The sequence below is a fragment of the Rattus norvegicus genome, chromosome 4 (assembly GCF_021556685.1).
Source record: "Rattus norvegicus strain SHRSP/BbbUtx chromosome 4, alternate assembly SHRSP_T2T, whole genome shotgun sequence".
Taxonomy (NCBI): domain Eukaryota; kingdom Metazoa; phylum Chordata; class Mammalia; order Rodentia; family Muridae; genus Rattus; species Rattus norvegicus.
In genome coordinates this window covers 179,999,169-180,021,941 of record NC_141537.1, presented here as the reverse complement: position 1 = coordinate 180,021,941, position 22,773 = coordinate 179,999,169, and the positions used below count along the sequence as shown (strand labels likewise).

General features: G+C 47.6%; 1 long non-coding RNA gene across 1 annotated transcript; it reads right to left on the bottom strand.

Moving 5' to 3' along the window:
• Positions 1 to 243: 243 nt before the first annotated feature.
• On the bottom strand, positions 244 to 22,107 carry LOC102554453 (uncharacterized). The gene is made up of 3 exons (XR_015686253.1): positions 22,048 to 22,107; positions 21,796 to 21,886; positions 244 to 1,831 (listed from the first exon to the last, which is right to left on the bottom strand). It is a non-coding gene; the product is annotated as an uncharacterized LOC102554453 (long non-coding RNA).
• Between the last annotated feature and the right edge of the window lie 666 nt (positions 22,108 to 22,773).

Here is a 22,773-nt window from a genome sequence, read left to right as displayed (position 1 = left end):
CCCTGTGAGGAAGCAAGCAGAACTCTGCAGGGCTGGGCTGACTAAGGAACTGCTGTCTGCTTTGTCTGAATCCTTTGCTGGCCACCCCATGGCTGCCAAGCAGGTGAGAGAGGATGGGTCTAGGGTTCAGAATCTCCCTTGGAGTTTTCTTCAATGGAGGATGAGTAGTGGGAAGTAGAGCTTGTCAACCAGACCTCTTCCTCTTCATGGTTTTGGGGAAAGACAAAGCACGGGATGCATTCTGAGAATGTGTGTGCTTGACTTTTATTTATGTGAGGGAAAGAGAAATATTCCTATTTTCATGTCCAAGAAATACCAGGCAAAACCCTTGTAAATCTCCCATAGCCAGTTTAGAATTCTTACGAGACTTTAGTATGACATAGTTGTTTTTTTTTTTTTTTTTTTTTTTAATCAAAGTCAAAGAAGTAGTTTGTTCTTTGTGTATCTGGAGGATCTGGTTCTAGAACTCATTATGTAGGTGGGCCTTGAACTCCTAAACTTGTGTCAGTTTATGTCTACAGGCTTTTTTGGGGGGGGGGTGGACGGGGCTTCTCTGTAGCTCTGTAGCTCTGGCTGGCATAGAGCTGACTGTATAGACCAGGCTGTCCTCAGACTCACAGAAATCCAAGCGCATCTGCCGGAATTACTGATGTGTGCTACATTCATTTCTGTCACCCTTTCTGAAGTTTATGGACAGATTCCTGATTTATCCAGAACTCTCTTGTCCAGTAACTAAATCACAAAATAATTCAAAAGGAAATACTTCTGTAGAGTTCATAAACAACTGTTTTCTCTGACATATAGAGTTAAGAAACTATTATCTAGTCTGGTGGCAGCTTTCGCTGACTCAAAAATTCTTTCAAAGCTTTAAAAATATATTTTTTAATTTTTTTTGTTCTTTTAGATCCAATTGATAAGATATCATTTCCCACTTAAACATACAAAGCCCGGTACCATCCATCCCTTAGGAACATTGATAATAACCTGTAAATACACAGCAGAATCTTAACATCACCTGCCAGGGCTTCTCCCCTTTCTCCTCTCCTGTCTCCCCTTTCTCCTCCAGTCTCCTCCTCTTCTTTCAAACTTCTCTCCCACCCATCCTTCCTTCTCCTCCAATAACAGGCCTCCTTCTATCCTGTTCCTGCCCCTCACCTGTACTTTACAAATCAATGAGGTGGTGGTTCTGGTGAAGTCACGTGACTAGGCAACTGTCCTTGGGGCAGTGGAATTAGCATCAAAATACAGATAACTTCAGGGCAAACCACAACATTTCCCCGTTTTTGTCCAGTTAAATATTTTTTTAATTTTTTCTTTTTTTTTTCTTTTTTCTTTTTTTTTTTCGGGGCTGGGGACCGAACCCAGGGCCTTGCGCTCGCTAGGCAAGCGCTCTACCGCTGAACTAAATCCCCAACCCCTATTTTTTTAATTTTTAATTAAGTGTCTGTTCATGACAAGCATGGGGACACGGGTATATGAGTGCAGTGCCTGGAGTGGTCAGCAGAGGGCGCTGGTTCCCGTGGATCTGGAGTTACTGGTGGTGATGCGCAGTTCAACAGGGTGCAGGGAACCAAATTGGTCCTCTGGAGGGAACAGTGTGTGTTCTTAACAATTGAGCCATCTCTCCAGCCTCCTGTCTGTCTGCATGTATGTATGTCCTGTGCAGGTGGCCATAGGTGCTGCGTGTTCACTATTGCAACAGCTGTGTCATATCTACAAGATGGTGTCGCATAGTATTCTTTCCCATCTTCCGGTTCTTACAGTCTTTTTGTTTCCTCTTCTGTCATGTCCCTGGGTTTTGGAGGTGGTCATGCAGAGGTCCTGTTAAGGGCTGTCAAAAAGAAATTCAATGGCAGGGTTGAGTCTATTTGTGAGAAAGCATGTCTGAATTAATGTTATGTTCACAAGCTTGGTGCCCTTACTCGGCAACTGCACGTTCCGTGCTGACTATGTGCAGGGTGCTGCTCTGCGCTGTTGGGATCTGCGGGGAACCAAACACTGCCTCTGTGGACTACGCTTCGTTCCAGCAGTAGGGTAAGGGAATAGACAGAGCCACGGCTAGAGTGGGAGAGTGTGGTGGAGAAAGTGGATAGGAGCTGGAAGGGATGTGAGCAGGGCAGATGGGACAAGACTCGTGGGATTTGGTGACAGTTTGGACTTTCAACAAAACGGGAGCTGCAAGGCGGCTCCAAGCAGACGGCAGGTGCCACTGGGCTTACTTCTGAAAAGGACCCTGCTTGGCTTTTGTATTGAGCATCCTCGGTGAACAGCAGAAAGGCCCAGGGGCAGGCCTTGGTAAGTCAGGCGAGGGGTGATAGTGGCTTGCGCTCTGAGGTGGAGACAGTAGTGAATCAAGAAGGCCTCTCGTCAGAGCAGCAAAGGGTTGTGAGACAGATAGGGCAGCCCCGGAACGTCATCGAGGTCAACTGATGATGGGGAACCGGAAGGAAGGGACACTACTGGAGTAAGTGACTCTCCTGGAATATGCCAGTAGACGAGCAAAGGTTTTTCCTAACCTCAGAAGATAGGCAAGGGGCCTCTGGGATGGGCCAACAGAGAGGAAACTGTAAAGAGGGAGGAGGGAGGGAAAATTCTGTGGGCATGACTCAAGCAAGAAAAGAGGCGCCACATCTCTCTCTGCTCTATCCAGAGGCAGTCCTCTGTCCCATTGTTGGACAAACACCCCCCCCCCTCCCTTTCTCCTTCTCTCTAGTCCTCTGTCTCTGTATTCCTTGTCTTGACTCTGGCACATCTTTCTCCTGAGGCTGATTCCCAAGGTCCAGCTATCAAAGTCCAGCAAACAAAAGCCCCCTTTGGCTCACCACAAGGACAAAAGCCCCCTTTGGCTCACCACAAGGGCAAAATCCACCATGCCACCCCCCTCCCCCATTCCAAGTTATAGGCTAGAAAGGTAGAAAGTCTTACTGTTTAAAAAAGAGAAAACTGAGAAGACATATCAAAACACTTTTCTCACAGACCTGTATAAGATACAACTGCCTGCTCATCCTCCAGCCTGATAACTAGAGCAAAGAAGTGGAAAGTGTCCGTGTGTCCATCTGTGTGTTCATCAACCGATAAACACCTACAGGGTGTGTGTGTGTGTGTGTGTGTGTGTGTGAGTGTGTGTGAATATGAGAGTGTGTGTGTGTGTTTGTGTGAGTGTGTGAATATGTGTGTGTGAGAGAGAGTGTGTGTGTGTGAGAGAGAGTGTGTGTGTGTGTGAATATGTGTGTGTGAGTGTGTGTGAGTGTGTGTGTGCGTTTGTGTGAGTGTGTGAATATGTGTGTGTGAGAGAGAGTGTGTGTGCGTTTGTGTGAGTGTGTGTGAATATGAGAGAGAGTGTGTGTGTGTTTGTGTGAGTGTGTGTGAATATGTGAGAGAGAGAGTGTGAGTGTGAGTGTGTGTGTGAATATGTGTGTGTGTGAGTGTGTGTGTGAGTGTGTGTGTTTGTGTGAGTGTGTGAATATGTGTGTGTGAGAGAGAGTGTGTGTGTGCGTTTGTGTGAGTGTGTGTGAATATGAGAGAGTGTGTGTGTGTTTGTGTGAGTGTGTGAATATGTGTGTGAGAGAGAGTGTGTGTGTGTGCGTTTGTGTGAGTGTGTGTGAATATGTGAGAGAGAGAGTGTGAGTGTGTGTGCGTGTGTGTGTGTGTGTGTGTGTGTGTGTGTGTGTGTGTACGGTTCAGCCATGGAAAAAGATCTTATAACAGGGCTGGAAAGGGACATCATCAAGGTAAGTGAAAAACAAAATTCCAGCCAAAGAATAATATAGGCTTGGAGCACATGATGTGAGTCGTGGAATCTGAAGAGGCTGATTTCACAGACACTGAGAGTGCACTGGCAGTCACCGGAAGGTGAGGCGAACAGGAGGGAAGGCCAGGGAGAGGGTTATCAATGGACATTAACTTATAGTCACATGGGAGGCAGGAATCGTGGTGTACTCTTGCACAGTAGGGTGACTACAGATGAGAAGAACATAGTGTGCATTTCAGAAAGCTAGGAGAAGTGGGTGTGATGGCTTTTATTGCAAGGAAATGAGAACTAAAGAAAGAGGTGCATTTAAGCTGGTTTAAATATCACCCAGGGTGATGATTAGTATTAAACGTCTACTTGCTACAATTTAGGGTCACATGGGGCGGGGCTGAATAAGGGACTGCCTAGATGGGCTAGGCCTGTGGGCACGCATGCCTGTGGGGGATGGTCTTGACTGTTAATTGAAAACCCAGGCTGCTGTATGGAGCACCATTTGCTAGGTGACAATCAACAGGTGCTGTGGGTGCATTTGCTCCTTACTGTTCTTGACTGTGGACGTGATGTGTCTGGTTGCTTGTAATCTCCCCTTGACTTTTTCTGAACCCATGGATTGTGGCCTGGAATTAGAAACCAAACCAGACCATCCTCCCTTAGGCTGCCTTCCTCGGAGGTTTTTCTCAGCAGCCCCGATGAACTTAGGACACAAAGTATCCACATTTCAAAGCATCACCTGGCTCTGCATTGATACAAATCATTTTTATGTATTAGCTAAGAGCTGTGGTCTGTTAAACAAGGTGGGATTCAGTAGCAGTTTCTGCTTCTAGGGACAGCTAGAAGAAGCAGGTGGGCCAGTTTGCCTGTAATGCTTGCCTTTTCTTGGTGACATCATGGGCCCAGGGGATTGGCCAAACCCCTCCAGCACTAGTTTAGCACAGAGTGACAGAGCACATGCCCTGTGCTCTCAAACTCTTCTTCTAGCTGGTTGTGTGACCCAGCATAAGAGAAGGGATCTAATTCACCAGAATCCTCCACTTTCAGAGGACACGGGCAATGGAGCCTTACAGGCCATATAAGGGATAAAAGTGACGAGAGTAAATCTTTAAAGAAAGTACACTGTAAACTGTGACTTCCTTGCTGCTTTTGATAGAGGGGCTTGTTTATTTGTCATTCATCTTCAAACAAAACAAAATCTGCAGCAGTGAGGATGAGTGTGGGAATCTTGTCCCAACAGTGCAGCTGGAGTTCACTTTCTGCAGGGACGGGAACAACCTGCAGCCTCCAGCCCGTTAGCCTTCATGTCCCGCTCTGATAAGTTGGAGGAGGCCTTCATTTACAGACCCAGATTGCAGTGCTCATGGGAGAATGGCAATTTGGAATGTAGCATATAGGTGTGGGATGATTTTCTATCACATGGTAAAAGCTAAACACAGGAGTTGAGACGACTTATTAGACAATATGGTGACCATAGTTCATAGCACATCCTCTTGGAAAATGCTCAGGAGTGGCTACCTAGTGTTCTCACCATTGAAATGAAACTTGTGTGAGGTGATGCTGTGCTAATTAGCTGGCTTACTCATGCCATATGACATAGTGACATGTCATGTTGCATGCACTTCCAAACATGTTGTCCATGGTAAAACCACACATTTTACCTGTTAATTAAAAAGAGTTAAAAGCCAGTAACCAGCTCCTCAGGCGGCAGAGGTGGGGGCCTCAGGAGCTCCTCCCCACTTCCGTGACAGAATGTTGACAGCCTAGCCGTGGCCTTGCCTCCTTTCTACGGCTCCACCATGCACGGGTAAATGCTGATCAGAATCTCATCCATCCCTTGGGCACGTGGCCAGCCTGGGAAAGATTAGCAAACTAGTAGAGTGGATATAACACTCACACCACACACCATGGATAGAACACATCACACACCATGGATAGAACACACCACACACCATGGATAGAACATTCACACCACACACCATGGATAGAACACACCACACACCATGGATAGAACACACCACACACCATGGATAGAACATTCACATCACAGCACACACTGTGGATATAACACACACACCACACACCACACACCATGGATATAACACTCACACCATATACCATGGATATAACACTCACACCACACACCGTGGATTTAACACACATACACCACATACCGTGGATATAACACACACACCACACACCTTGGATGTAACACACCGTACACCACACACAGTGAATATAACATTCACACCACACACCGGGGATATAACACACCACACACCACACACCGTGGATATAATACTCATGCCACATACCATGGTTATAACACACACCATGGATATAACACTCATACCACACACTGTAGATATAACACTCACAACCACATACTACACACCTCGGATATAACACTCCACACACCATGGATATAACACACCACACACCACACACAGTGAATATAACACTCACACCACACACTGTGGATATAACACACAGACCACACACTGGATATAACACTCACACCACACACCGTGAATATAACACACCACACACCACACACCACACACTGTGGATATAACACATACACCACACACAGTGAATTTAACACTCACACCACATACCATGGTTATAACACACACCATGAATATAAACACTCACACCACACACTGTAGATATAACACTCACAACCACATACTACACACCTCGGATATAACACTCCACACACCATGGATATAACACACCACACACCACACACAGTGAATATAACACTCACACCACACACTGTGGATATAACACTCACACCACACACTGTGGATATAACACTCACACCACACACTGTAGATATAACACATACACCACACACTGTGGATATAACACACATACACACCACACCATGGATATAACACACACACACACACACACACACACACACACACACACACCACACTTTTTTCTTGCTGTGGACAAGCAAGGCTTGGACTTATTATGTAGCTAAGGATGACCTTGAATTTGAACTTCTGATCTTCTTGTCTCTACCTATCAAGCACTAGGATCACAGGTGTGTGCACCGTGCCTCGATTATGCCTCATGGAGACTGAGCCCAGGCCTTCCTTTGTGCCCAGCCCACGTGGCCAACCGAATCACAGCTCCAGCCTCTTGCCCACAACGTATGGTTTTCATCTTCAAGGCAGTTGTTAAACGGAGACCTCTGAGCTCCCTCAGAGCAGGGCAGAGACATTCCATGCATGTGAACTTTAAAACTCAAGTCTATGTGATTGTAAGATCCTTTGCAAAGAAGTCAGCTTAATGTTGATGAACGACAACTCCTAGAGCCACAGATGCCCAGGTAGCCAAATCAATCTGCCATTGTTTTCCCTGGGAAGTCAGGTGACTCTTCTGTCAGAGTTAGTGAGGAAATCACCCGAATTGGGCAAACGCTCCCCAAGTCCCGTCCGCTGCTGTGTGATTTTTGTGGACGCTGGTTGAGGTCTTCCGCTGTATTCAACCTCTGCTTGGTCATGGGAGTGGGAAGAAATAATTATTAAGATAAAATTATTCCTATGTTTTTGCTCAGTAAGAGAAAAGGCACAAGCTTTAGAAACCTGGGACAGTTTATACCACGAAAAAGAAAGTTCTTGGCGTCTTCCTATTCTCAATGCACGACAAGTGAGCTTTTGACGTCTATCACATTTCTTTCTTTTTTTTTTTTTTTCTTTTTTGAGGAGCTGGGAACCGAACCCAGGGCCTTGCGCTTGCTAGGCAAGCACTCTACCACTGAGCTAAATCCCCAACCCCGTCTATCACATTTCTACTGGGACTCTAATACCTTTAAATAGTCAAGTGGATTCTTTGTGTGTTCACTGTTCGCACGCACAGTTCATACCTGCTCTTCCAGTGGAAATGCTTCACCTGAAGCCCAAAGCAGAGCCTGCGGCAGAACCTTGAGCATGGGTAGTTCATTTGAATGGTCGGAGACAGGGAGAGAGGGCAGATGAACAGGGTCTTCTGGAAGTTGTTTCCCCATAGACAGTTCAAGGCCAACAGGTGTCGGACACCAAAGGAGCCTTTGCAGGTGCTTGGGAAACTGGGGAGAGAGTAGAGTGCCCAGTGTGGTGTAACAAAATGAAAATTCACTAAAGAAGCCGTAAGGGGATTATTATCCCTCCCCATATGTGATGCTTTGTATATGCTTGGCCCTGGAGAGTGGCATTTTAGGAGGTGTGGCCTTGTTGGAGTAGGTGTGTCACTGTGGGTATGGGCTTTAAGACCCTCATCCTAACTGCCTTGGAACCCAGTCTTCTCTTGTCAGCCTTTGGTTGAGGATATAGAACTCTTAGCTCCTCCAGCCTCATGCCTGCCTGGATGCTGCCATGCTCCGGCCTTGATGATAATGGACTGAACCTCTGAACCTGTAAGCCAGCCCCAATTAAATGCTGTCCTTTATAAGAGTTACCTTGGTGATAGTGTCTGCTCACAGCAGTGAAACCCTAACTAAAACACCATCTCCAGGTACAAGGACAGGAAGGACACCTCCTACTTCGGGGAAGGAGATCTGACCAACTCCTATCTTACAATCAAACCGGTAGCAGCAGGGTCTGGAGAGACACGGTTTGGAGTGCCTAGGGCTCTCCTAAAGGGCCTGGGTTCAGTTGTCAGCATTCACGTGGCAGTGCCGTCTGCTTGTAACTGATCCCGGTTCCAAAGGATCCTACAGCCCTGTGGACACACAAACACACACACACACACACACACACACACATGCACACACACACAGACATGCACACACACACATGCACACACACACACACACACACACACACACACACCACAGTGCATGTGATCCCACAAAGCTTCACGCACATGAAAATGAATTTATAAAAACAAAACCCAAGTAACAGTGCTACCTGAGTGTGTTACAATACGAGGCAGAGTCCCAGGGCTCCAATCTTTGGCTTAACCCTCACAGACTGAAACTAATTGAGATCCATAGGCAGCTCACACTTTTTCACTCAGGTGCCAGAGGGAAGCCAGACTTCACTTGCTGAAGATCAGGATACAAATGCTCACACAGGGATGTCTGGAGTGCTGGTGACAGGCCTGCTGAGGCACGGACAAGCACTCACACTCACTAGATAGAAACTCTCAGAGACCACTCGGGCAGCAGACCAAGTCCTGTGTATTGGGAGGCAAAGCCAATTGCTGTCCATATCAGTTCCAACCTTGGGATGGGTCTGGGTCACATCTAATGTATAATGTGAGACTCAGGTGTGACCCATTTAACACTGAGTTGGCAGCTGAAGGACTGTTTTCAGCATCCATCTTGCAACCTCGGTCACAGTAGCTTTGTCAGGATAGGGCTCTCAGTTGGGACTGTAGCATTTTCCACAATCCCAGGAAGCCACCTGAGCTCTGGTGGGAGAGATTTATGCCTTGAATCACATCCTCATCGGATACGTAGGACAGCGGTGCATTCCTAAGACAGCATACATTCTCAGAATTGGGAGATTTGGCAGCTACCTGTACAGCCAAAGGACTGCCTGTGTCAGCTTAACTCCAACCTCAGGCAGCAGACAAGTGTTAGGATGCAGAAATAAGTATCAGATTGCCCATGGAATTTAGTGTTGGACCAGCAAACACTAACAGTGAGAAGACTCAGGCTCCCCATTACCAGACCTGGCTATAGATGTGACTCTAGTGGTGACACATGGCTGGAGTCTCTCAGACTTTGTTCTAATGTATAAACTGTGGTCAGGTACGGCCAGACACAAGTCCACCGCAACTACAGATAGACAATAGATGCGTGGGACATGGTCTTAGCCCAGTGTTGTGCTGGTTCTAGTGTGTTGTCACCTCAGGGGGTGACACACACTGCTGTGCACAGGAGTAGCAGAGGAAGCCAGGGTTGGTCCATCTACAGTGAGTCTTCCTAGAGCCAGACAGAATCCTGCAATGTCTAACCAAGGGCATCACAGAACGAGGCATTGAGCCCTCCCTGGGTTCTAGCCTGAGTCTTATGAGGACAGACTACAGGCCACTTCCTGTCTCTGTGTGAAGAATAGTTCAGCAGTCTTGCCTGCTTCCCAGAGTGGTGATAAAGGCACCTGTGGAGAACAGGGTTTACTGGGCCTACAGGTTGTAATCCACGTCTCGGCTACTGTTCTGTTACAGTGAAGAGACACCGTGAGGGAAGAGGCAGCTCATTTAAGTCTGCTCTAAGATCTTAAAATCAAGCTCTCAGGGGTGAATGTTAAAGAGGAAGACCTCAAGGTTTCAACAGGAAAGAAACAGCATGTGGGCATTGCAATCCACACAGCCTCACTCCTCAGGAGAAATCCCATGGGTCAGGGGAGAGGCACCAGAGATTTTTTTTCAGCACAAAGAACTTCAAAAACCAGCCGAAAGCATTGTGTTCAGAAAAAAAAAATAATCCCTTAGAAAAGAAAGAGAGAGAGAGATTTTTCCCAGAAAAATGAAAGCTGAGAAAGTATGCTTCCATTCAGGCTCCTCTACCAGCAATGCTATAGCAAGACCTTGAGCTAAAACGAGGAGACATTAACGAATAAGGAGACAGTGCAGGAAGGTATGTGGAGTATACACATCCACTAAGGGGAAGCTGTGGGAGAAGGGGAGAAACCCCCGTTAGAAAACCAAGTTACATAAGGTTGATTGTAAGACCTTTACTGTCAATAATTACCTTAAACGTAAATGGACCAAATTCTTCTGTTAAAAGGCATGGAATCGCTAAGTGTATAAATGATGACACCCAAATATGTTACAAAAAAACCCTTACTGGACCTTTAAAGATATACATGACAGAAATGTAAAGAGAACCTGATTATATCAATAGCAATAAAATAGAGTATATATATATATATATGTATATATATATATATATCTAAAGAGTAAAAATAGCTAAGAGGTTGATACAGAATAACAAAGTCACCAATTTAGCAAGAAGAAATAGCAATTCTAAACATATATGCCCCCCCCACCCGGCGGTGGGCGAAGGGACGCCATGTTGGTGGTGGTGCGCTTACATCAGGGGCAGAGCAGGTGGTGGTTCTTTGTTCATCCTAGCTTGGTGGCCAAAGCTGTTTTATGCCTGGGACTCATGAAAAATCAAATCACATCCAGGTAGAAGGAGGAAGACAGAGACCTGGGGATTACAATGCCATCCACGCCCCCTCCCCCCCCACTGCACAGCACACCTGAGACACCACGAAGTGTGGATGGAGGATGTCCCCCAGAGGCGTGCCAGTCGTGTGGCCAGTCCTCGGCTGGGATCACCACGATGTGCGAGCATGTGGTGGTCAGATGGGAGAGAAACAGAAATGGGGCAGCTTGAGCAGTATGAAGAGAGATGGAACTGGAGGGTGGAGAGGAAGAGCCTATTGTGAGTGGCCAGCCTTGTCACCTGGAGCCAAGGTGACTCCACTGAGGACGATGCCTGAGTCAGTGGCTAAGCAGTGACGGGGTCGGTGTCAATGTCTGTGGCTCATATTACCACTGGAGAACATGGGGACATCCCTGGCTGGGGAAGCTGCAGGGGACTACCTGGATGTCCAGGGGCTGTGAGGAACTGGCCCCACCCCTCACTGGATGTGACACTCTCACTGCTGGCAGCACTCAGGAGAGAAGGCCCTGTCTATGCCTTGCCCAGGTAGCACAGTAGAGCTGGCCCTGGTGGATGGGGTATAGGTGAACTGGCCCCAAGTGTGTGAGCCTTGGAGAAGTGACTCTGCTGGTTGTCTGCTGTAGAGTATCATGGGCTCAGAGGTAATGGCTCCCTTTCCCCCTGCCCTTACCACTCCAGCAGTCGTGAAAGCTGACCACAGGGGCCACGAGCTTGGGAGAGCTAGCCCTGGCCTTCATCAGCTGTAGCTCCTGGGAGAGCGGGGCCCTGACCTCTCCTAGGCAGCACAGTAGTACAAGCGAACTGGCCCCAAGGGCAAGGGTGGGAGAGCTGGTCCTGCAACCTGTCTGGCATGAGGTAGTGTGGAGGTGTCGGTGGTTCTCTTCTCCTTTCCCTCCCACTGTCTGCAGTAGTGAGAACAGGAGGGCTGGCTCAGCCCCTCACAGGCTTTAGCACTTGGGAGAGTGGGCCCCATCCAGGCCTTGACTAGGCAGTGTAGTGGAGCCCGCTCTGGAGGCATGGGTGCAGGTGAGTGGATTTGAGGGTTTGAGAGCTGACCGTGCTTCCTGCTGATGGTGGCATTGGGGGTGGCCTAGCTAGAGCCATCTGGAGAGCTCGCCCTGGAGAGCAGATAAGGGAGAACCAATGGGATGACCACCTCAACTACCACCCAGGCCCAGATCAAGAGCTCTCAAATGGTCCAATCTGAAATCTCTATCATCTGCATGGTTGGGGCATGTGAAAGGGCCAGGCCTGATGGTTCAAAACTACAGGATCTCCATGACACAGGGAACAGCAGGATAAGTGGGAGGAGTCCTGATGAGGATCCAATATTGATGATGTCACAGAAGCCAGAAATCTCGAACCAGACCAATGACTCATTGCAACGAACATTTGCCAGTGAAGTTGTGTGGATGGAAGGATATATTGTGGGACGTGCTGTGACACACTACGGCTCCCATGATGAGATGTTTTCTGTGCTGTTTGTTTCCTGTTGTTGTTTGTATGTGTTTTTTACTGGGGGGAGGTTGCAAGGGCAAAGGATGGATATGTGGGTGCAGGGGGCTGAGGGGAGCTGGGGTGCATGATATGAAGCTCACATAGAATCGATACAAGGTTTAGAAAAAGAGCTAAGTGTCAAACATTTAAAGTAGTGCTTGCCACCCAGTGGGGACCACAGCAGTATTAGCTCAATATCACTGCACATTATTTTGGGCATATGGCACACAATTAATGTAAAAATTATGAATTCATTATTTGGGGAATTAAATATATAAGTCAAAGTAATGATAGGCCCACAGAGATAGATAAATATGCTCAAATACTGGAACAGCTAAGGGTCTTAACACAAACCTTTGGCAATGACAGATTATCCAGGCCACAAAGAAACGGGAGAGTGAGATTTCATCCTACACATAATAAAGCTGACACGCGCACAGAGCATTCCAGCCAACAGCTATCGGATGCACATTCTCCTAATCACTGCAGGGAACGTTCTATAGGATTCATCCTATGGGGGCCCTAAACCGAGACCATGTCAAGTATCCTTTCATGGGAATGCAGTTCGGCTAGAGATAAACAATGAAGGAAACACTGTAACGAAACCACTGATTTTTGGACACTCGATAGATCAAGGAAGAACGTTTTTTAAAAATAAGAGTATTTTCTTGAAAATACTCTCAACATACCAATGTCTATAGGGTACAGTTAAGGCAGTGCCAAAAAAGTTTGTACAAATCAGTGGCTATATCAAAATATAGAAAGATTTGAAGCAACTAAACTGCCATTGGAACAAATGGAACCCAAAAGTTAGTAGAAGGGGGGGGGGACCCAAAGATAATCACATGAATCAGTGGAATGAGGACTACAGGGTGAAAATGTGAGAGGGGCGAAGAGCTGGTTCTTCAGAAAGGTTAAGAAATAGACGCTCCTGTAGCTAGTGTGGCTGAAGAGAGAGGAACCTCTCTCTGACAGACACAGAGGTGAGCACAGAAACCTGCAAGACTTAGCACGCACTGGAAACAGTTGCATGCCAAGTTTCATAATTAGAAGAAATGGAAAACGTACAAATCCATACACATTACCAAGAGGGAATCATGAAGATTTAGGAAACTGTAGCCAAACTGTAGGTTATGACACAAGGTAACAACAACAACAGCAACAACAACAACAAAAATTCCTAACATAGAAAGCTTAGGACCAGGCGGTATCAGTGTTGAATACCTAAGACTGTATTCTCTACAGATAACACCAATCTCCTTACGTTATTCTGTATCATAAAAGTGGATACAATTTCTCCAGACCCAGAGACAGTCACTTTCACCTTCCTGACAAAACAAGGTTAAGAACACAGCAAAAGCCAGGCGTTTCCCACACCCCTTTCATCCCAGCACTCAGGAGGCAGAGGCAGACGGATCTGTATCAGTTCAAGGCCAACCTGGTCCACAGAGTGTTTCAGGACAGCTAGGTCTGCACAGAGAAACTCTATCTGGAAAAACCAAGAGGAAAAAAAAAACCCAACAACATAAATAAAAGTTATAGGACAGAGTACTTGATGGAAGTTGGACATTAAAATCTCCAGTAAAACAGCAAAAAATCAAATCCCGTAGTGCATTAAAGTATCCATGTTCAGATAGGACTCATCCAGGGATTCAGTGGTGGGTCATTAGATCCGAATCAATCAATGTGCTGTATCATATCCATAAAATAAACCTTTCTGATAGCTTAACACACAAAAAATTTTTTATAGTTGCTTTGTTCAAGATCCACTAAGACGATACATTTCTCTAGTTTTAAATATTGAGTTATTTTAAGCATATGTGTGCGCCATGTATGCTCAGGGCCCTGGGAAGTCAGAAGTGAAGGGCTCTCTAATATGGCCCAACAATCAAAGTTCATGCTTTGGCCTCCCTGGTGTACAGGTCCAAGCAGGACTTCCCAACTCAGCCTAACACAGACTTCCCCTCCATCTCCTTAAAAAGCCACTCTTGAAAATAATACCTCCTGTCTGCCTTTGCTCAGCCCAGAGGCAGTCCACCCACCCCTGCCTTGTCCTTCCTGGGTGAAAAACTCTCCTTTGTGGTGAGAATTTGGTGTCTGGGTGTGTTCTGTGCCCACTCTGGGGCTCCCTTACAAGATGAGAGTGTGGGGTCCTTTAGAACCGAAGTTACAGGCAGTTGTGAGCCACCAGGTAGAGACTGAGAACAAAACCTGGATCCTCTACAAGAGCAGCTAGGGATCCTCACTGCCAAGCCAAGCATCTCTCCAGCTTCAGATGGCTTCCCTCGGATGGCTTTTAGTCCATGAGCCTACAGAGGACTAAGGAGGAGGGAGGCGGTCTGACCTGTTGAGCTGCCTGCAAGCCAAGTACAGAGCTCTAGGCTGCAGCTCTCACGGGGTGGGCTTTTCAGCGATGCAGCTGCCTGTCAGTCATTCATGCTCCCACCAGCACCCCCTCACCCATACTCTCCTGCTCTGTAAGCAACACCAATAAATCCACTGGCTTGCTAGGTTGGACTTGAGAAGAATGGTGACCTCGGTTCGTTGTGGTGCCCACTCTGAGGTGAGTAGAGGTCTGGTCACTTCTTTCAGGAAGTGTCTCACACAACAGGTGCCTCTCCAGAACAGGAGCTGGAAGAAGGGGCAGAAGGATTCATTCAGGCAGGGGGTGGCTGACTCGTCTGATCCCGTGCGAGTTCCCCAGTAGGATGGACCACTGGTGTCAGGTCTAAGTGAAGCAAAGGACGCAGATGTACTGTGGTAAATGAGCTGCTTCCCGAGAAGGGGTGTAAGCTTGTGCAGAGGCAGTGACTTTTGGCTCACTGTCACTCTTGGAGAAGGTCTCTCTCAACACACAACAGCAGCCGAAGCTCAGGGTGGATGGAGGTGGGGAGTGGGAGCCTCAGTCCTGAGGCGAGTCTGAATGTAGAGCTTTAATACATCTGACTGTGGAGGCCAGAGAGGGCGTCAGATACCCTGGAAATGGAGTTACTGGCCATCATGAGCCATCTGATGTGGGTCCTGAGAACCCAGTTCAGATCCTCTGGAAGAGCAGAAAGTCTTAATGACTGTATCCGCTCCTCTCATTTACCATAGAATAGAGCTCATCCTGTGGAGCATTAAGGGGAATCATGTACGCTCGGCAGGACTTTGCTGTAAGAAAGCAGTAATAACTGTTCAATATTAATAAGATGATGCGAAGTTAAAATTTATCTTCCCTTACACGAATGAATTCACAGACATGGGAGCCCAGTACTTGTTCTGTAGGTATTGGTTTTATTTGTGTGTTTGGTTTGCTTTATAGCTCTAACTTCTCCCATTACCCTCTCCAGTACTGGAATAACAGGTGTAAGCCAATCGATGTTTACTCTAGGTTATACACTTGACCAGATCTGTAACTAACTAGATCGGATACTGGATGCACCCGGAAAGGCTTTTTAAAATGGAAGCCCCACCCTTAAACGTGGGCAGCGGCTTCCGGTGGCAGCCGGATGGAGGTATCTCAGTGCTTCCGGGTTGGGTTCCTCCGCTCCGTTTGTTTCTGCCTCTGCCACTGTTGCTACATTCTTTTGCTAATAGCAGAACCCAGCATCTTTGGGCCTCTATTGTGCACTGAGATCAGTGGCTCCCTGGGAATTCTCCATCGGGTTGGGATGGCTTGACGCCTCGTGTTTTGTGGGCTGAATAGCTCCTGGGTTCCCAGCCTCACCAGTTGATGACAGTCATTGTTGCGCCCAGTGAACAAGTATGACTGTCTAGGAAATCTCCTTTAACCATAAACCCATTCTACCGGCTCTGCTCCTTTATAGAGCCGTGGCAGACACAGCCACGGCACTCAGCTTGAATCGTTTTCCTGGGAGAATTTCAGGGTGCGGACTACCCACAGGAGCAAGATTCTGGTTCGTTTCTATGGGTGAAAGGTAATCAAGGCCTTGAAGACATACAGACAGAAGAGATAAACTTCAGGGCAAGTCCATACAGGCAGAAGGACTAGCACTGGAGTTTCGGAGGTCCGTTAGCGTCACAGGTCACTTTCGGGCTCCGTCAGCCTGTGGCCTTAGGCAAGTTCCTGATCCAATCTGATCCTCCTTCGTTCGTTCCTGAAGTTGGGTGGGTACTTTACCCAAGCAAGTGCTGTGGATATCGAGAGTGGTCCCTGGGCTCGGCAAGGCTACCTTCCTCTATACTGACACCACCTTATAACGTTTAATACAACCAAATATTACTGACTCCCCGGAATGCTAATTGGTCTGAGATATCATATACAGCAGTTTAAAGAAGACGCCTGGGTTATGTTCTCTGTGGTCTGCAGCCAGGTTACGAGGGCACTAGACCTGCCACCAGAATGTCCCAGGACTCTGATAGGATCCTCAGCTCAGAGAATTTCCTGGCCTCCTCAGGAAAGCACTACCTTCCTGCCTACAGCAATCTTTTACAATTGGATCAGCCCAAGGAGACCTGATAACCTTAGTGTCAGCTGTGGCCTGGAGTGTGTAATATATACAGGTGTGTCCCCTTTGTCTCATCGGGTCCAGGGATGTGTGCTGAGCAATTTGGAATGGCGAGGTGGCGTTACAGACCCCACCTGCAGTTCTTTAAGGCACTCTGGCCCAAGATTGATGACCCTTCACAAAACGTTGGTTTTCAGTTCCCTGTTGCTAGGTCATAACAATCCGATCGTCAGAGGCGGGTCTCACACAGGGCACACTCCTGCCACAAGTCCAGCTCCCGGGACTAATATTTCTGGTTTTAGGTCAGTCTGTAACGGAACCCGCAAGGCCCCAGCAGACTGTGGTGGTAACCAGGGGCTCCCGGGAGCCGTTGTAGCCGTCTGCATCCAAGTCTGTGAGTCTCCAAGCACACGAGAAAACAGCCCTGAATTAGACGTGTTCTTATAATCTAGGGGAGGCCCTTAAAAACATTGGAGCAAACGGTGTCCCAAATTGGTTCCGTAATTAAGGTATGCGGATCTCGGCTCGGAAGATCCCTCACGTGGGCTTGAGGGCTTCCGCAAGCGGGCAGATAATTGCCTATAGGAGCTGCAGGGCCGTTAAGGCAGCTTAATCTACAGAAAGCTTTGGATATTAGGGGCTTCTGGGACGCCGCTTCCACAGTAATGTCTCATCTGCAGATATTACCCCAGATGTGTGCTTTTCCCCAATACACACACACACACAGACACACACACACACACAAACACACACGCATATACAGAGAGAGAGAGAGAGAGAGAGAGAGAGAGCGCGCGAGAGAGAGCGCTGGTGAGCTAGTGTTTGGTGCAATTTTGTTAACAGGATGAATAGGTACCCAAAAGATACTTTGATAGCCACGAAAGGTAAAAAACATAATGAGGAAACTGCTTAAGATTTCCACGGTACTATTCTCATGACCTGTTAAACTTGCATGCGGTGGAGAGGCAACAGGCTGATGGTCCCGGAGAGGGTGGCTGATGTTTTGTTTGGCTTCAACCATAGGGCCGGGCACCATGTTAGCTCTTCAGTCTTACTCTCTGTGGGTCAAGTTCAACCTCCAAAATGAGCCTGCAAGTTTCATCTTACCCCGAGGACTTCGAGGGAGAACAGATTAAAAAAGAGACCAGACCTGAGAGAGAAACAGTGAGACAAGCCTTCTGGCCAGTCAAGTGGTAGCCTACCAGAGAAAAATATCTTATCCTGATTTGTAATGACTATGCCCTCAGAAGTAATAATTTGGGGGCTGGGTAGATGGTTCAGTTGGTAAAGTGTTTGTCCTGCAGCCGTGAGGCCTGAGTTTGGGTCCATGGCACCCACATACAAAGCAGGGCACATGTCTGTTAACCCCAGTGCTGGGGAGGCAGAGGCAGGCAGATCTTTGAGGTCACTGTCCAGACGGCCTAGTGGATTTAGTGGACTCAGTGGATACCAGGTTCAGAGTGAGACCCTGTCCCCAAAAATAAGGCATCAGGGACATCTAGATGGCTTGTCTGGGAAAACCAGGGAACCAGAGTGGGATCTCTCTGGAAGTCATATAAAGATGGATAGAGAGAACTGGGGTGCCTTCGTGCACAAGCATGCACACATGCAGACACACACCCATGCACACCATGCACACATGATAATAATAAAGGTCAACTGAGAAAGACTCGGCACTAACCTCTGGCCTCCACACATGTTCACACACATGCAAACACACACAGCCACACAAATACACGCATGACCCCCACATGTCTGTCTTTCTCCCTCTCCACCACCCCTCTCTCTCTCTCTCTCTCTCACACACACACACACACACACACTCACACGCAGAAATAGTAATTCTCAAACAGCTAACAGATAAAACCAAATTGTTGTAAGTAGAGTTAATGAGGAGAGAGTCCAAGCTTCCCCTTGTCACGTTAAGCAGTGAAGGGAGTAGAGCTGTTATTGTTTTGTTAGCACGTCCCCAAGTTCGAGCCCACCCTGCCCATGTCCCTTGGTACACTTTTTACTTTTATGGTCTAGCCTCTCTCTTAATGAACCACATACAAAGACAGGGCTCCAGTCCCCTCCTTCTAACATGCTGTGATATCTGCCAAGCCCCTGCTTTGTAAGACACTCTGAAAAGGGCTCAGTAAAACAAAGGACTTCATAATTTATTGTTTCGAGATTATTGATTCAATAAATTAACAGCAATTTCCTCAAGAGGGTAGCAACCCTGGTGCCATAAGAGTTTATTTATTCCTAGTTTAACTAGCATTGATTAGCGTATTCAGATTGTCCCACCGAGCTACAATCAGGTTTTATAGGTGAATTGCTCTCCACCCACCCACCGCCCAGGAGACAGTAAAATAAACAACCAGAAGTGACAGTGGCTCCTTTAAAAACCAGAAACAGCATTTTCTTTTTTCTCCTTCAAAAGAGTGGGGATAGTTCAGATAATGCTTTCAGTATTGGCTGTGGGTACACTGGACCCCGTGCCCTAAAAACACTCCAAAGTCTGAAGGGCGTCTTGCAACTATGAGCGAACAGTAGATACTCATTTGTGGGGACGAAATGAACACATTTTTTGGGGGGTGAGGGGTGGAGCTTGACTTTAAAATGTCAGTTGGTGCTGCATTTCAGAGCAAGTTGAGTTCGGTTTTGTTTTGGTTATTTTTTGTCCCTGAGTAGAGGGAGGATTCTCGAGGAGATGAACATCGAGACTGCAGATGACGATGAGTATCTGTGGAGAATCTGGGAAATCTTGGGGGATGTTGCAAGACTGTTGACTCACCGTGGATAAACAGGCATTGCTTCCGTGTCCGCAGTCACAGGGCTGATTATGGAAGCAGAACACTGGACCTGTTAGACACACCCTGGAAGCTCTGAGCGAACAGACCTGAGGTGCGCTTCTGCTTTCCTGAGGTCACCACAGGCTTCCCGTCCCTCCCCTCACATCCAAGCAGCAGGTGTGAGTTCTTTACTCTCCGGTTTAATGCTGTGTTCTCCAAGGCCACCTCTTTCCTCTTCTGCCACCAAGAAATCTCCCGGTCGAACTGTGATTTAGAATCGGGCGTTCGTGGTAATGAATGAGATAAGCGAAGGGCCTCAGAGCTCCTAGTAACCAACCAGAGGCTTACGGTGCACGCAGGCTTTCAAGGATTGCCGGCATTAGATTGTGCGTCAGAACGCAACTCAGGAATTCGAAGTTGTCAGATTAACTGCTGTATTTACTGGTCTGTTTGATTAGGTGAGTGTAATTTATATTCCCGCTTGGAGACCTAAATAGCAACCATTTCCTACCAAAACAGTGCAGAGAACAAAGGGCCCATTCACAGGGCAGTGGGCGTACTCTGCGGGCCTTTGTATCGGAGGCACCATGGTTACCAAGCACCTTCCTCTGCAAGACGCAGCTAAATTTTTTTTTTTAAAAGTGTACACGGAACAGGCACACACAGAATCTCACCACATACCAAACATACTCCATCAATGTCACATGGAGTGGGGTTTTGCTTTTATTTAATTTTTAGGGGTACTGCCAGCCTTCTTTCTAGAGAGCTAATGAAAAATGACGGCGGTCACCTCTGAAGGATGCCAGACAAAAGGGAAAGCAAGCGTTGGTGGATGTCGTCTGGTTTCATTATTGTGACTACTTGTAAACAGCCTCGGATCTGATGCCTGGGCTTTGAGTCAGCTGAGCATTGTTTGGAGGTGCTCTGTAGGCTGGCCTCCACTGGGGACATGGAGGCCAAGGACGCTCCATCCCCCCCTTGTTAGAATTATAGCTTACATTTTAAAATCAATTAATAATTAGCCAGGTGTGTATGTGTGCGTGTGTGTGCTTGCTTGTGCGTTTGTGTTTGTGTGCTTGTCGAGGCCAGGGGACAATCTCAGTTGTCATTGTCAGGTGTTCTCTATGTTTTTGTGTTTTGGAGGACAGGGTCTCTCACTGGTTGGGAGCTTGCCAAGTCAGTTGGGCTGGCTGTCCCGTGAGCACCAGGGACCACTTGCCCTGGTGCTGAGGTTACAAGTGTGCGCTACCTTGCCTGGCTTTTAAAACTGTGTTTTTTTTTTTTTTTTTTTGTTTTGTTTTTGCTTTTGTATTTTAACTGAGAACGGGGTCCCAGTTGGAGGAGTTAGAGAAGGGATTGAAAGAGCTGAAGGGGTTTGCAACCCCATAAGAACAACAATACCAACCAACCAGAGCTCCCAGGGACTAATCCACTACCCAAAGAGTCACATAGACTGACCCATGGCTCCAGCTACATATGTAGCAGAGGATGGCCTTGTTGGGCATCAATGGGAGGAGAAGCCCTTGGTCCTGCCAAGGCTGGACCCCCCCCCCCCACTCCCAGTGTAGGGGAATGTCTGGGTGGGGAGGTGGGAAGGGGAGTGGTAGGGTGAAAGAACTCCCTTATAGAAGAAGGGGGAGGGGTGAGATAGGGGACTTATGGACAGGAAACTGGGAAAGGGAATAACATTTGAAATGTAAATAAAAAAATATCCAATTAGAAAATGTAGTTTTTTGAGTATTGAACTGGTTCTGGATAATTTTTATGTCAACTTGACACAAGCTAGAGTTATTTGAGCAGGCGGAACCTCTACCGAGAGAACACCGGCATAAGACCCAGCTGTAGACAAGCCTGTAGGGCATTTTCTTAGTTAAAGGTTGGTGTGGCCCCGCCCATTGTGGGTGTGGCCATTCCTCGCCTGGTGGTCCTGGGTTCTATAAGAATGTGGACTGAGCAGGCCGCGGGGAGCAAGCATTCTCAGTAGACTCTGCAATCAGCTTCTGCATCCCGGTTCCTGCCACGTTTGAGTTTCTGCTTTGACTTCCTTTGATGATGAGCAGTGATGCGGAAGTGTGAGCCAAGGAAGCCCTTTCCTCCCCAGCCTGCTTTGGGAAAACCCACCTAAGACAGGTCCCAGGTCCTCACAGCTGCAGGCAAGTCACTGGCTGCGCTGCCTTCCTGGCTCCAGCAGCTTACCTTTTGGAGGTTGAATGGTGTCTAGGCGTGCTGATTTCAGTGGCCACATGGAGGAGGAGAAAGACAGCTTCTTGGATCCTTGAGCTCACCCCTAAAGGCGGGGCATGGGGTAGGAATTCCATGTACAGTGATCACATGAACTAAAGTTTGGGAAACACAGCCCCCCCTCCAGGTCTCCCCACTGCAGGAAGCTCTAAACTGTCCTCCATGTTTAACATAGGACAGAGAGGAAGGAGGCAGCTGGTTCCTTACCGCAGTTCCTGTACCAGGTTGCGCCTTTTGTGCTTCATCCTGTGTTCCTGGGCTGTAAACTTTGAATGGCTGCGAGGTCTGCGCAAAGCACACTGCTCTGTGCCTGATAGGTCAGCTGTGCCTTCCGGGTCCCGCCCCTGTGCCTGATAGGTTAGCTGTGCCTTCGAGGTCCCACAGTGCTTCTTTGAGCACACACTTTCTGACGTTTCCTCAGTTCATCAGCAGAAATACTTGGATTTACCGGAAATTCACTTAAGAGTTTACTTTTCTTGGAAACTCAGTGTGTCCTTTGTTGAAAGATGTCATTTGTCACCCACTCCCCTGCGCTCCCCACCCCCCAACACCAGTCATATTAGAGGAGTTTTCAAAGGGTGACTATGTGGCAGTTTTGGTCCCTGAGTATCAGGAGAACAGTGACTTTGGGGGTTTTATATGCAAGAATATACTCCAAGTGCAGTAGGCGAGAGGAAAAATTATACAGCGAAAGTTTCCAAAATGAGGTAAGTGCACTCCAGCCTCCCCTTCTGCTGCCACCTCTGCCCTTCCGGTGGCTTGAGAAGGAGGGGTGTGGGCAAGGCACAGGCTCTTACAGTTGCACATGCAGAAGCGTTCACGCCTTCATTCCTGATCTTCAAACAGAAGGAAGCCTCTGTCGGGTAGCTGGTAGGACAGTTAGTGACAGTTCAGGACTCCACGCTGTCTTTTTCTGCTTTGTTTTAGTTTCTG